Raw genomic sequence first — 13,485 nt, 5'->3', positions numbered from 1 at the left:
CCCAGGGGACCCAGCACCCTCCTTATCATGGACTTCAGGGGGAAAAAAAGGGGCAAGTTGCAGAAATACCGAAACAAGGGGATCCATCTTGGAAAAAACTCTGTCCCAGCCTAATTTCCCATGATTAGGGTATCATGTTTGCCATTGTCTGCACTGATTTGCTCCCAGCCCCTGCACAGGTGGGGGCAGCATCTCCGGTGGCTCCTGAGGTCCCTTTCCCAGGAAAACCATGGGCCACAGCCACGCAGGGAAGTGCTAAGCTGTGTTAATGATGCTGGGTTATCATCGGGCTCTGAAGCTGCCTGGAATGGATGTCACTGCTGTGTATGTTCCTGCAGATCAGTTGGTAATTACACTTGGATCCAAAGTAATTACGCTGAGACTTGCACTCCGGTTTAGGAGACAGAAATAACCATGCACTCGCCTGGTCCCACACGTAGCACTTGTGAAGTAATTTAATAGCCAGCTACTAACACGAGAGTAAAGAGGCATTTCTCTTATATTTATGCCCTTTTAAATTAAACATTGGTGTTTTTCCCTGTGAAAGGAGCACTGTGCCACTGGTCTCCTTTTCCCACTCAAGCATCCTCCTCTTTTCCTGACAAAATGAAATACACCGAAGGAAAATAAATATTTATGAGCTCCTCCTGGGGTGTGATTGTTTTGATGCAGGTTCTTGCTTTGGCTTCACTCTCTGCCCTATTTAAAATTTAGTCAGGGAAAAGCCGTCCCTCTACAGAGGAGGGACGATGAGGCACTGGGATGGATGAGTTTTGTGGTCTCTGGGTGAGGAGGGGAAGGACCACCCTCCCTTTGGGAGGTTTTCTAGGTCACATCTGCCAGTGTGTTTCCTCTTTAACCTCCCAACATTATGCACCTGGACAGCTGTAGCACTGCATTTTTGAAGCACCTATTTTTGATGAGGTGCTCAGAGGCGAGGGAGGCAGCCGGGTGCCCAGAGCCCACCTGCAGAGAGAACCTTCCCTGTCTGCAGCTCTGCTTCCCAACCATCCATCAGCAAAGCACACGGCCTTTTTCTCATGTAGAATCCTCCTGTGCATTTGCAAAGGAGCCAAGGCTCTGCAAATATTCTCCTCTCTTCAGGGTGAGGAGCTTACTTTAGCTGGGAAGAGAAAGAGTTTACTGTGATCTCTTTCTTTTGGCAATGTCTGGGTAATCATTGCTCATAATAATGTCATTCCTGATGTTGAAACATTTCCTGTATTAATTTTACCCAGAAGATAGTTTCCCTTAGAAATCATGTGCAAATCCCCTGTTCAAATTTAAGAATTAATTCAGTGCACTAAATCTTAGCACTTCATCCCAGAAATGTTTTGCAGTGTCTGTTAACCCTTTGCAACAACAGCAACCAGCCCAAATGCAGGGTGCACAGATGTGACTAAGCCTGTCTCTCATACCAAGCTCTTTTTGAGGCCTGTACCCAATATTTTAGAGCCTAAACCCCCTGAGCCTACCTGCTTGAATGACTTCCTTCTCCCCAGAGAACCACAAGCATAAATTAATTTGCTGTTGCAAGAATGGGGGGCAGATACACCAGAACTCCCAGACATCCCACTGCAGTGGTGCCTGGGACTGTGATCCCACCCACCACTGACAGATGTTAGGAATGAAAATAGGATGATTCCACATTTAACAAGACATGGAGGAAAAGGAGGAGCTGAATGGTTTGGCTGAACCTGTGTAAGAAATGTATGGGAGAGCTGGGAACACATCACACTCCTTCAGAGTCCTGGATGAGGGTCAGTGGTACCTGACCATCTCCCCCTCCTGGGTGGGCTCAGGCACACAGAAGTTCACACCAGTACTACTACACAAAAGTACTGCTGGTGTGAACTGCTTCATGCCTTTGATGGGCTTTGTTAATTTAATTTATAATGGAAACTGTGTCACATTCCAGACTGGGCATTTTCCTGCCCTTCCAAGTTGTGACAGTCTTAAAGCATCGCAGCCTTTATACTGAGAGCCTTTGACTGCCATTGAAAACAGTAAAGAAAATAGAGACCAAATCTCTGAATTCCCCCCAGCTTTGTGAGATCAGAGTGCAGTCCAGCACACCTTTGTGGAGCAGGATGCTCCAAAAAAGATCACCTGATTCCTAGCAGAACAATATGACTTTATTCCATCCCAGTGATAACACCCAGCTAACTGCTTCACGCAGCCTGAGGTCACATTTGGGATTCCACCGGTTTTACTGGGGGTGCTTGTTTGCACAAGCAGCACCTCGTGCACTCTGCAGAGCAGAGGGGCCAGCCAAGGACCTGCTCCAAAGAGGATTTATCTGGAATCAGATTTGGTAATTATTATAAGGTGATAATAGGTGATTAGTGCCAGGATATTTCAGCACCTCCACCACCACCTCCTAAACTCCCAGATGCTGTACTGAGACTGTGCAGCAGCTTGGCCTCAGAGGAGAGGAATGATGCAATCCCCAAATAGAATCCTTTCTCCTTCATTTCAATAAAACAGGGAAAATATTGCTGTCCTTAATCAAAGGAGGCTGCATTTGTGCCACCCTGAATTTCAGCACACTGACACGTGCAGGATGGATCTGCTGGCCCAGCAGCCCAAGCTCGTGCATTGGTTATTATTCCTGCTGATGAATTCACTTGGGGGATCTGCTCCTTGAATGCAAAGCTCTCGGGTCAGGACAAATGGAAAATGCATTACACAGAGCGTGACATGCTGTGAGCCCCAGAAATGTGTTCAGATATGTCTGAAGGCAGTGGGATAAAGCTGTTCCTTTATCTCACAGTTGCTGTTGGAATTTCCTTCTAGAAACCTATTTTTATTTTTTTTTTTTTGCATCAGCAATTGCTATTTGCAGTGAAATAGTGGTGTTTCTTGTATTCATGACACATTGAAATGTAACAAGCTAAAATCATAGTTTTGGTCTAATTTTGATTAGTGGGAGACAGGGCAAAAATGACCCAATATCAAATCTGAAGTATTTAGAAAGACTTTCTGTAAAAAAAAACCAGAACCGGAAGTGTTGTCCTGATGGGAAAGCTAGCTGCAGTTTACCAACAAAATTTTTTCTGCAGTATCTCAGGGTCTTGATCCCAAAAAGGAACAGTTTGTGGTGTCTGAGGCCCACAAAACTTGTACTGACTGGTTCTGTGGGAGTTTTCTTCTTTCTCCCGCAAGGGAGAGACAGAGTTTAGTGTTATTTAGAGAATTGTCACAAGGCAAGACACAGCTATTCTCACCCAACCCACTGATCTTTCTAGAAGACTTTATATATCCTTTGTTTTGCTGTTTTCATTTGCTTTGCTGCTCTCCTGAGCTACAGGATACTACGGTCTCATTCAGGGTGTTTTATATTCTCACATGAAGGAGCAGAACTCTCTTTGCAGACACGTTTTGCAGCTCAGATCAACATGCACAGGTTGTGGTCCCACCACGAATTTCCCAAATGTGTAGGATGTGGGAAGCTGATGTGTGGATGGGTTGATACAATCAAGGTTCAGGTGGACAGAAGTTCACTGTTGGGGTTTGGTGGCCTGGGACAGGTCCTGCTGTCTGTTGGAGGTGGGAGCAGAGGTCCTGTGCAGCCTGTTGGCAGCAGGAAGGAAGGAAATAGCTGAGCAATAAATGATGCCCACTGGCAGGACTGACCATCCCTCTCTGAACACTCAACTCGGGCACCTCTTGCTCCCAGGACCCAGCTCCCAAGCTCAGTGTTTGAGCTGAGGACAGTGAGCATTGGTACAATGGAACATTTTCTTTTCGCTCCCTTCATTTCCCCTCCCATGGGGAAAAAAACTTGGGTTTGAAGTCTGCTCTTGTTTGATAATTTCACTTAACTACCAGCTAAATAATACATGATCCACAGTGCTGACTGATGACTCCCTCTCCTGACCCTGTTTTATTTTTATTGCTTGGCTCAGGCTGGTTCCTTCAAGTCCTGAATCATCAGAACAGAGACCTTGAGGTATTCCAGGCAAATCAATCCCTGGCCCATTGACATATTGCTTTAGCTAACCAACCATACAACTTCGCTTTTCCCTGATAATTTCTCAATTAATTGCTTTTCAGCTCTCATTCGTTACAAGGTCAGGCTGCGGCTGGACTTGTACATTCCCATCTCTGATAAACTCTCTTGGTCCCCTAATCAGCCACGACTGGGATTTTAGTTCCATTAACTTATTCATCATCCAGACATTTTCATCTTGGGGAGCTTGACTTTTGATTGTATCAGGAGTATCTTCAATTATTTAAGAGGACTTAAAATTGCCTTCTTACCTAAAGGGAAAATGCATTTGGAGCCCTGAAAATTGATCATATTGGACCAGTATCTTTTCGGATGTTCATATGTGTGAGCCCATGTTAAAAGAAAAGATCCTGCATGTCCAGAGCTGAAGAATTTGCTGCTGGTGAACATGTGTGTGCATGAGGCTGACTCTATTAAGATGTCAGCTATGGGGGAATGACAGTGGGCTGATGACTGGTGGCTTACTAATGCTAAATCATGTCTGAGATTCTGTTCCATGATGTCAAACATTGATTCAGTTTCCGTGGGAAGTTATGCAAATGCCAGAGTTCTTCAATGAGGTCTGAGACTGAAATTGCGAGCAAAAAAACCCTAAAAATAAAAAAATTGCTTTCCCTCTCCAGGCAAGAAATCTTTTTAGAAAATTTTGAAGGGAGCTGCTCCAGGAAGGGGGGGAATTTTGAACATGTGCCAGAAGGCAGAAGGGCTTGTAGGACCCTTCTTCAGCTTTGGTGAGAGCTGGGAGCCAAATCCTTCTCTTCTGCAGCCTTCTGTCTGGGGCTGTGCTTCATCTTTGCAGCAGCTGGGCCAGTCCAAGGCAACAACCCACTAGTGCTACTCTCCACAGATTAATTCTTTTAACAGAAGCAGCAGGCCATATTACACAACCCCAGCTCTTCTCCACCCATCTCTTCCCACAGTTTACATCCAGGCAAAGCTCCTACGAGTCTGCAAGCATTTCCCAACTGGTGTTCAACTGGTGTTGAACTCAGACAAACTGGTATCAGCTGGGAAATGGTGAATTTCTGATGGGACCAAAGGGTCTGGAATCCCACCTTGTTCTTTGTCTCAGGCTCTAGGACTTTTTTTTTTTTTGACTGAAGCCCACCTTCCCAGGATTGTACTGGGGACTATTTCAGATTAACTGAGTGCTTCAGGCTCTGAAGAATATCCACAGAGAGAGGTCAAACTGTATTGACAGGTTCTCTAGGAAGAAAAACTATTTTAATATTACCAAGACAAGACTGCTGTATATTTAACAGGAGCCTCCTCTTCCAGGAAAGTGCTCTGGTTTCAGTTCCCTTTCTGCTGAACATGGGTGGTAGCTTTTATCACCCATGATTTCATTGCAGGCCACAGAATGATGGATTTTTCTGGCAGAACCCTATGCTCACACTTTGGAGTGCAAATTTTCATAATTCACTTAAAAAGAAAAGCCCAAATTACCACTGCGAAGTGATTTAAAAAGGACTAAGAGGACAGAAAAATTGAAAAAAAACCCAACCCTGCGCCAAAAAGCAGTGCCTTGTGATGAAGGAAAGTGCGACAGCAACAACAGTATGAACTGTGGGGTGTTGCTTTGCTTGTTTTTTCCCCCAAACTGCAATAACTCACCCATCCCACTGGAAAAAAATGTGCCCTTTCTTGATGGATCAGCAAGGAGGGTCTTCCCATGGTCTCTGTCTTCCTGTCAGTGATGTACCAGAAGGCACCAACACTTGGAGGACGTGAAGAAATGTACAGTTCTTTCCCTGCCTGTTGCTAGGATTCACAGCTCTACCCCACCACTTTCTGGGGCTTCAGCTCCTATTTTGGCTGTAGGAAAAAAAGAAAGAAACCTTGTTGCTTCCAGGCTTTCTGCATAAGGCTTGAGCAGCTCCAACGCCAGCCCTTATAATATTGCTACAGTCAGACATAAAATCTTAATGCACAATAGTGCCTTGAATCCTACATTCTTCTGAAAAAGGTGAGTCCCCAGTAGTAAATGAAATATTAAACATTATTAAATATGAAACAGCTAAACCTGGATTCCATTAAAATGAATGTTTCATGGTTTCCTTGATTTCTTTTTCCCATTCCTTTTTTTTTTTTTTTTTTTTTCCCAGGGAGCACAGTGATCTTGTGAGCTTTTATGTGTCCTTTTAAAGACAGAAAAATCACAGGTAATTTAAATCTATTTTATTCAGATTTATTTTAGCTGGAAAACAAATCAAGGCAGTGAAACTCTTGCTTGGTCGCATCTCTCTGACTGAACTATTCAGCAGTTGATATCAAAGACTCACCTAAAGACTCTCTTGTAATGCCTGCTGACATGTGTGCCACCTATTTAGAAATCTTGTACCCAGTTACATGCTCTACTTTCATTTAGAATGGTTTTAATCTTCCACCATGCACTAAAAAAAAAAAAAAAAGGAAAAAACCAAAAACAAAAAACCCCAAAAACACTTATTACATAGGATGCATTTTGAGCTGGTTTTGCTGCTCCTGCAGGTTTTCTAGGAGTTAAACTGTGTCTGAGGTGAGTGTCCACCTGGGAGTTGGGAGCTGGGCATCAAAGGGAATGTCTGAGAGAAAAAATTTGGGTTTTACAGAAGCTCCCTTAGACTGGTTGATGAAACACACTTGGCTGAGGGTTTGACTGCACTGGTAGCACAGGGCAGTCAACAGGATAAACCAGGACTAAATATTCTCACTGTATTCTCACTGTATTTCATGACTGAAGTATTTGCACCTCAATATTCATAAATATATGGCAATCTGTGAACCTCTGGTGCTGGAAGAAACCAAAGGTGTGTCCTTCTCCTGGCATGTATTTTTGTCCTTACATTCAGATCTTAAGCCCTTTCTGTGATTATTAACTTCTGTATTTGAACAGAACTGGTAGAAATTTTTAGAAGAGGATGGGAAAAAGAGCTTTTGGCCTTGCTGAGAGGCTCCCAGAGCCTGGATCTGTGTGAGAGCATTCCGTGGCTCTGGCTGGGAGGCTGCTGAATCAGGCTGGGTCTGGTGGGAGGTAGCATCTCCAGCACACACCTTAATTCTTGACTTGCTGCTGCAAAACATGCATGAATTAATCTACAGACACATTTCTGGACTGGAAGGCAGTGAGTACTAAGAAGGACAAGTTAAAATGGCAAAGAAGGTAGAATCCATTAATTATTCATGACTCCTGTTCCATTTTGTGAAAAATGTTTTTCTGCCTTGCTTTCCGTTTTTTTTTTTTGCTTGGGTCATTTTTGAGGCTCAGCAAAGGAGATTTAAATGTACTCTCCTCCTCAGATTGTTCCCCTCACATCCAGCTGGGCTTTGCATCTCTCCCTCCAGGAATTCAGCAAAGTGGGGTTTTGAAGCAAAGTGGGAAAACCCACACTCTGTCCTAGTTGAGAGTGGGCTGTCTGTCATATTTCCTAAAAAATAAATAAAAGACTAAATTGTACAAGGTTATTTTCTGTATTTATACACCAGTGTTTGCTTTTTGCTGTGGTTCTACTTCATCTGAATGGCAAAAGCATCCCACCAGCGTGGCCTTCTGGCAGCCTGACCAGAAGCATATGCTCTTGGCTTTGTGTGGGATTTTTGTGCCTTTTTCTGGCCTGACACCCTTGGAACACAGAGCAGCGAATCCCACCTGCTTTATTTATTTATTTTAATGAACTGCCTTTGGCCAGCTCAGGTTTTCACCACAAAGATTTCAGACTGCCTCAGAGCAGCAGGAAACATGCTGCAAACTGCTATGAAGCTGAGACATGAACATGTCAAATAAGTGATCCACATGAGAATAGATAGACGTGACATTTAGTAATCATCTTTCTTGGACAAAATGGGGCATTGCTGTCACTTTAAGTAAATCTCAGTCAAATATCTGGCATTTTACCATAGGGGAAGCAGGAGGCATAATAGTAAATTTCTCTTTAAAAATATAAAAGATCAACCTTGGGAAAAAAATATGGTTGCCACAATTTAAGGTGCAATACCTTATCCTAACTTGCCCAGCCATTTCCTGGCTGCTGATATCAATATGTCACTCCTAATGTTTACTGATGCTCACTTTATAAATGACTTTTTCTTGCTGTCAGAGTATCTGTCACCGGCTTCACTTCTCCCTCTTTGCCTCTCATCCCCTTTAATAAAGATTAATATCTTGGAGGTTAAGTAAAAAGATCACATACCACATAAATCACACCATAGGTCTGATATTTAAAAAAAGATGAATATGTAATTGCTGAGATTATGTGGGCAAATTGGGTAATTCCTGGCCTAAATGAACAGAGCTGGCTTTTGTGGGATCAGTTAATCTAAGTGCACATTGAAATAAAGTGTAGTTTGTGCAGATATTTGAGCTTCTGAAGGTTCCTCCATTGAAGAACTGCAGACGTTCAAAGCGAAAATTGGTGAGTTTAACTTCTATAGCTTCTCTGAAGTTCCAATGTGTTTAAAAGACATGCAGAATGGGGATTCTATAAAAATGTGGCACACTGGCTTTCTGTATTTATAGTCCACCAGTGACTTCTATATTAAACAGTTTCAGTCTATGAGTCCAAACAAGATTTTTCAACCTGTCACTCCTGCAGCTCAGCCTGGTGCATGAAATGCTAAACATGTTCTGCCTGCTTTGTACATCTTCCTAGACAAACACCTGGAGTAATGATTCCAGAATGAATATTTAGCTGGCAATTTTATGGATGAAGAACAAACCAGTCATTTTGGCTTTGCAATCCTAAGAGTAGCGAACGTGCACTTTGCTTTTAAACTGCAAGATGCAGCTTGGAAGACGCAGTGAGGTAGATGATGGACCCTTCATATAAACTGTGGTCCAAGTAAGGTTTGCCTGGTCAAGAAGTGCAGGATCAGACCAAGACAGGGACATACCTAGGTACCAAAACCTACAAGATCAGACTAAAACTGCTGCTCTGTAGAGGTCAAACTTAGGTTTATTTTCCTGGTCACTGTCTTTGCAGTGCACGTAAGACAAATTGTGTGGTTAAGGGTGGAGGATGAAGATTCCTGGTCCAGTTTAGACACTTTCCTGCAGGCTTCCCAGCCAGGTTCCATGGGTCAGATCAACACTTTGGACCTATTGATCTTCCCTTTCTGGCACTCCAGCTCTGGTGTTAGAGCTCTCTGATACTCATTGCAGTAATTCTGGGTATCCTCAGATTTACAGCAGTTCTGGTGTGGCCCACCCACTCACTTTGTGGTTTGTGCATCTGACCCATTGGGAACTTGCCCAAAAAGCTCTTCCACTCTCTTTCAGGCACTGGAATTTCTCTGAAAGTGTAGACAGAGCACAGGGCCTGGAGATCCAGCTCTTGTGCTACCGGGGAGGTCCCAGACCCACATCCTTGTGTGAGGCAGCATCTTCTTCCCTGGGCTGTGGGTGTTTTTCATTTTGCATGGTTATGTGAGGTGGTGACCTGGCTCCTCTCCATCCTTCCTCTTCAAGAAGCATCCCTGGAAATGGACAAATCCCTAAGGACATGCTGGAGCACGAATGGAGCATGAAAAGGGCTGTGGCTTTGACAAAGACACTTCTCTAGGAGTGGAGCATTTTGGCTTTGTTTTGTGCTTTATCCAGAAGCAGTTTGACATTAATTGTTGAATTTAACCCCTAAACTCTGAGAAAAACCCTCCTCCAGGTGTCAAAGGTGACATCCCTGTCAATGCCCAAATGACAGCCCCCTCTTTGAGGGGTACGTTTTGCTGTGCTGTGAACTCCAGCTCAGGGAAAACTGCAGTTCCTGAATCTGAAGGGAGGGGACAGTTTGAGAGGCAGGTCTCATGCCAAGGGCACTGCTCGTGCTCTTTAGTTTCACACAAAACCTTCCAACTATTGGCAAGCTACAGAAAAAGAGTTGGTACCAAAAGCCAGTTCCAGAAGAGAGAATTGTGTGTGTTATTCCTTTCCAGTGCACCAGCAAAACTATTGTGCTCAGAAGATGACTTTCAAACTGCCTTTTGTTGTATTTTGTATGAAGTAGGATTTTCTATCTGCAAAAACCACTGGGTGGTTTTATTTCTAGGAACTGGATTATTTCACAATGAAGGCAAAGAGTCTCCAATCATTTTAGGAAGTGAAGAAAGACCACCTCTAAACATTCCAAGAATATGATAATATTTCCTAAAACCAACTTATTTTTCACTCACATGGTTGATATGTGCACTATTTTACTGTACAACACTGTTTTTCTTACACTGAATTGTTTCTTTCAACTATAGCTAACTTGATTTTTGTGTAGCAGGATCTGAGGCCAGTAAACCATGAAGAAATTTTACACTGCAGACTGCAGCAAGCAGAGGTCTCTCTAGTGAAGGCATTATTTTACAAAATGATGGATGTGCATATTTATTTGCTCTGTGACTTCCATGTCAGGTTTGTCATATTTCCTCAAATTACTAGTTAAACCAAGGTTTTGAGTTTTGTTGTGTTTTTGTTTCTGCTGAAGCCTGCAGGCTCAATATACCTTGTAAAAATCAAGCTGTAATTTATCTACTCCATAGATCATGTGTAACAATAATCACTCTTGAGTCTGTGCCGGGTTCAGAAGTCTGGCTTTGTTGGAAGAGATGTATGAAGTGAACAAAAAGCTTCCTGATTTTCATACTCTGCAATAAACCTGAAATATGGAGAGAAGTGAAACATGTATTTAAATTAAACTTAAGAATCATGACAGAGAAGGAGCACAGAGAAATACACACACACCCAGACACATATTTTGCAATGACACAGTATTATTTCTCTTACCAGATGGACCTTTACAAGTTCTGCACACTCCACGTTGCAGACATTCAGCAATCAAGGCAGTGAAACAATTTGCACCCTGGACTTGGGCTCACCAGAATGGTGAATTGTTAACTTGCATTTTGCAGGGAGAAAACTTCTGCCTGCACAAAAATGTGGGGACCCCCAAAAGGGTTCATATTCACAAGCACTGCCTGCTTTGTTTAAGTGCCACTTTACACTAAATTCACTGCTCGGTGTTACTGCTTGTTTCACATACATTTGGGTAATTTTGGAAAGGCCATGAGAAAACCTCAAAATATTTTTCTGGGTGTTTGCAAAAATAATAATAATAACAGACTAAAATGATTAGCTGACCAATCTAACCTATCCATATACAAATGGAAAACTCACAGAAGATTATTTTAGCTTTAATCTCCTCCATGCCCACATCCACCTCTGGAAAAAAATGGAATAATGTTAATACACGGAAATATTTTTTATTGCCTGGGGTGGTCAGTTCCTCCCACAGTCAAACTGCCTTTTGCAAGGCATTTCTTTCCTTGTTTTGTTTGTGACAGCACCGAGAGGATCTGTGACCCATGTTGCAGTTCCCCACGTGGGGGCCATGCGTGTCCCTTGTCACCACAGGGGTTAATCAGCAGCCAGGCTCTGTCACTGCCCAGGTCCCAAGGAAGCCAAGCACTTGGGAAAGATTTCTGCACTTGGGAAAGATTTCTGCACTTGGGAAAGATTTCTGGTCCATTGGCTGCAGGAACACAGAGCTGCAGCGAGGCCCTGGCATGAGGAAGAGATTGAAATTTAAAAATTAATTAATTCTCTGCTCTGAACTTCATCAGAGGGCTGCAGTCGTGCTCTGGTGGTGGAAGGAGGTGTACCCAGATTATGCCATGCCTGGGACTGGATGGATAAAACACATCCTGGGAGGCACTTCCAAAAGCCCAAGTTCTGTTTAATCTGCAGCCTGAGTTACAGGGCAAATCTGATTCTGCTTCCAGCTCCCCAAAGTCTCTCTTGTCGCGTTGTTGTGTTTTTTTTAATTATTAAAAAAAAAAAAAATCCCTGAATTGCAATGGCGCCATCATTAAGAGATCCAACAGAAGCCTGGAAGAAGAGATTAGCACATACCAGAGTGACAGGGCTGCTGGGAAGGAGAGAAAAATAGACAACATCAGTGCAATGTACCATTAAAAGTATGGAGTGACAGATGACAGTTGGTCTGTGATGGGGTGATTCAGCTAAATGGTAAACAGAAGGGCGAATTCTGATCTCACTTATGCCAACATAAACCTTGGGCTGCAGAGGAGCTGCTTCACGTCTCTAGGACCCGAGTGGAGCCCATAAAAGCTGTGACTCAGCCAGATAATCTCTGACAACTGTTAGCACCATGGTAAATATGGCAACGTGGCAGGCTGGAAGTGGGGCTAAAAAAAGTTTTGCTTCCACACTTCAAAAACGTAATGTTTCAGAGGTTTTTTTTTTTTGTCTCAAAACGATGTCTAAAATCTTGGTAGCGGTAATAGAAGTGGTTGAGAAATATTGAGATAAAACACATTGGGGTTTTTTTTTCAGGTTGGATGAAATATTTTGATTGAGGCCAAATTAATGAGGTTGCTGAGCCAATGGGGTGAAAAGTCAGTTACCCTCATAAATTCCCCTCTGGGGGGGACTTGCTGGACACTTTGCACAACCATTAGTGGTGATGTGGTGGACAGACACTAATTCATGTCTGCATGAGATAGATGAGGAAAGGCTTTTAGAAGGAGGTATTTGCTAAGAGAACGTTTAACATTTGTTTTTGCTTCAAAAACACATTTTCAAAGAGAGGATCCCATCCAAAACATATGTTCCCTCCCTGTGTGGGCAGGCATGCAAACACTAACGTGGGACCAAGCAAACTGCAGAGGAGAGCATGGAAGCCAAAGCTAAAACTCTCCCATCTTGCTGCTGAGGCTCCCTCGTGGTAAAGCTGCTGCTCTGTGATACTGGCACTAAGAAAGGGACTGTCCTGTCTCCTGGGTGTCTGAGCCCCCTTGTCCCTTCACCCCTTGGCACCACCTGGCGCCACATTGTTTGCCTTTGGTAAATGACAATGTAAAAACCATCGGGATGTGGACATGTGCCATGCTGCTCTTCTGATTAAGAGAATAAATTCCCTTTTTAATTTCCATGGTTTCACTTTTTGAGGTATTTTTCAGTCCACACAGTACCTAGTTTCACCAGCAAGCGACTGCAGAACTACACATAAGCTATTTCTGGTGGAAAATGTTGCATTTTTCACATTTTAGCTGGCTTGGAAGGTAGCTCTGTACAGAGATAGGAAGATCTGAAACCCATCATGCTTGGTGGGAAAGGCCATGAGAAGGGACTGTCCCATGGGGATCACTCAATGCCATTTTAAGATTTGGGGTAAAGTTTTTTGTATGAAGCAGAATTGCTTCCTCCTGTGAGCCCAGCTCGAGGTGGCAGTGAAAGTGGGTCTAGGAAATAAAGCTCTGCACCTTATACAGGAAAGCCACCAAAAAAATATGGGTTGTGGAATTACTCTTTGCTGAGAAGGGAGTTCAGATTTTATTCCTCCTATTGTGTTTTATTTCTTGTGTCATTACAGAATACACAAGCAGATTATTCCCCAGCCACAAAAACAGTTGCAGCGAGATGCTGCAGTTGAAAAGAACAAAACAGGCAACAGCTCAATATTCTCAGTTAAGATCATTATGATACTATTAATGGA

Source organism: Cinclus cinclus, chromosome 18 (assembly GCF_963662255.1).
Source record: "Cinclus cinclus chromosome 18, bCinCin1.1, whole genome shotgun sequence".
Classification (NCBI taxonomy): Eukaryota; Metazoa; Chordata; class Aves; order Passeriformes; family Cinclidae; genus Cinclus; species Cinclus cinclus.
Note: the sequence above shows the minus strand (reverse complement) of the source record.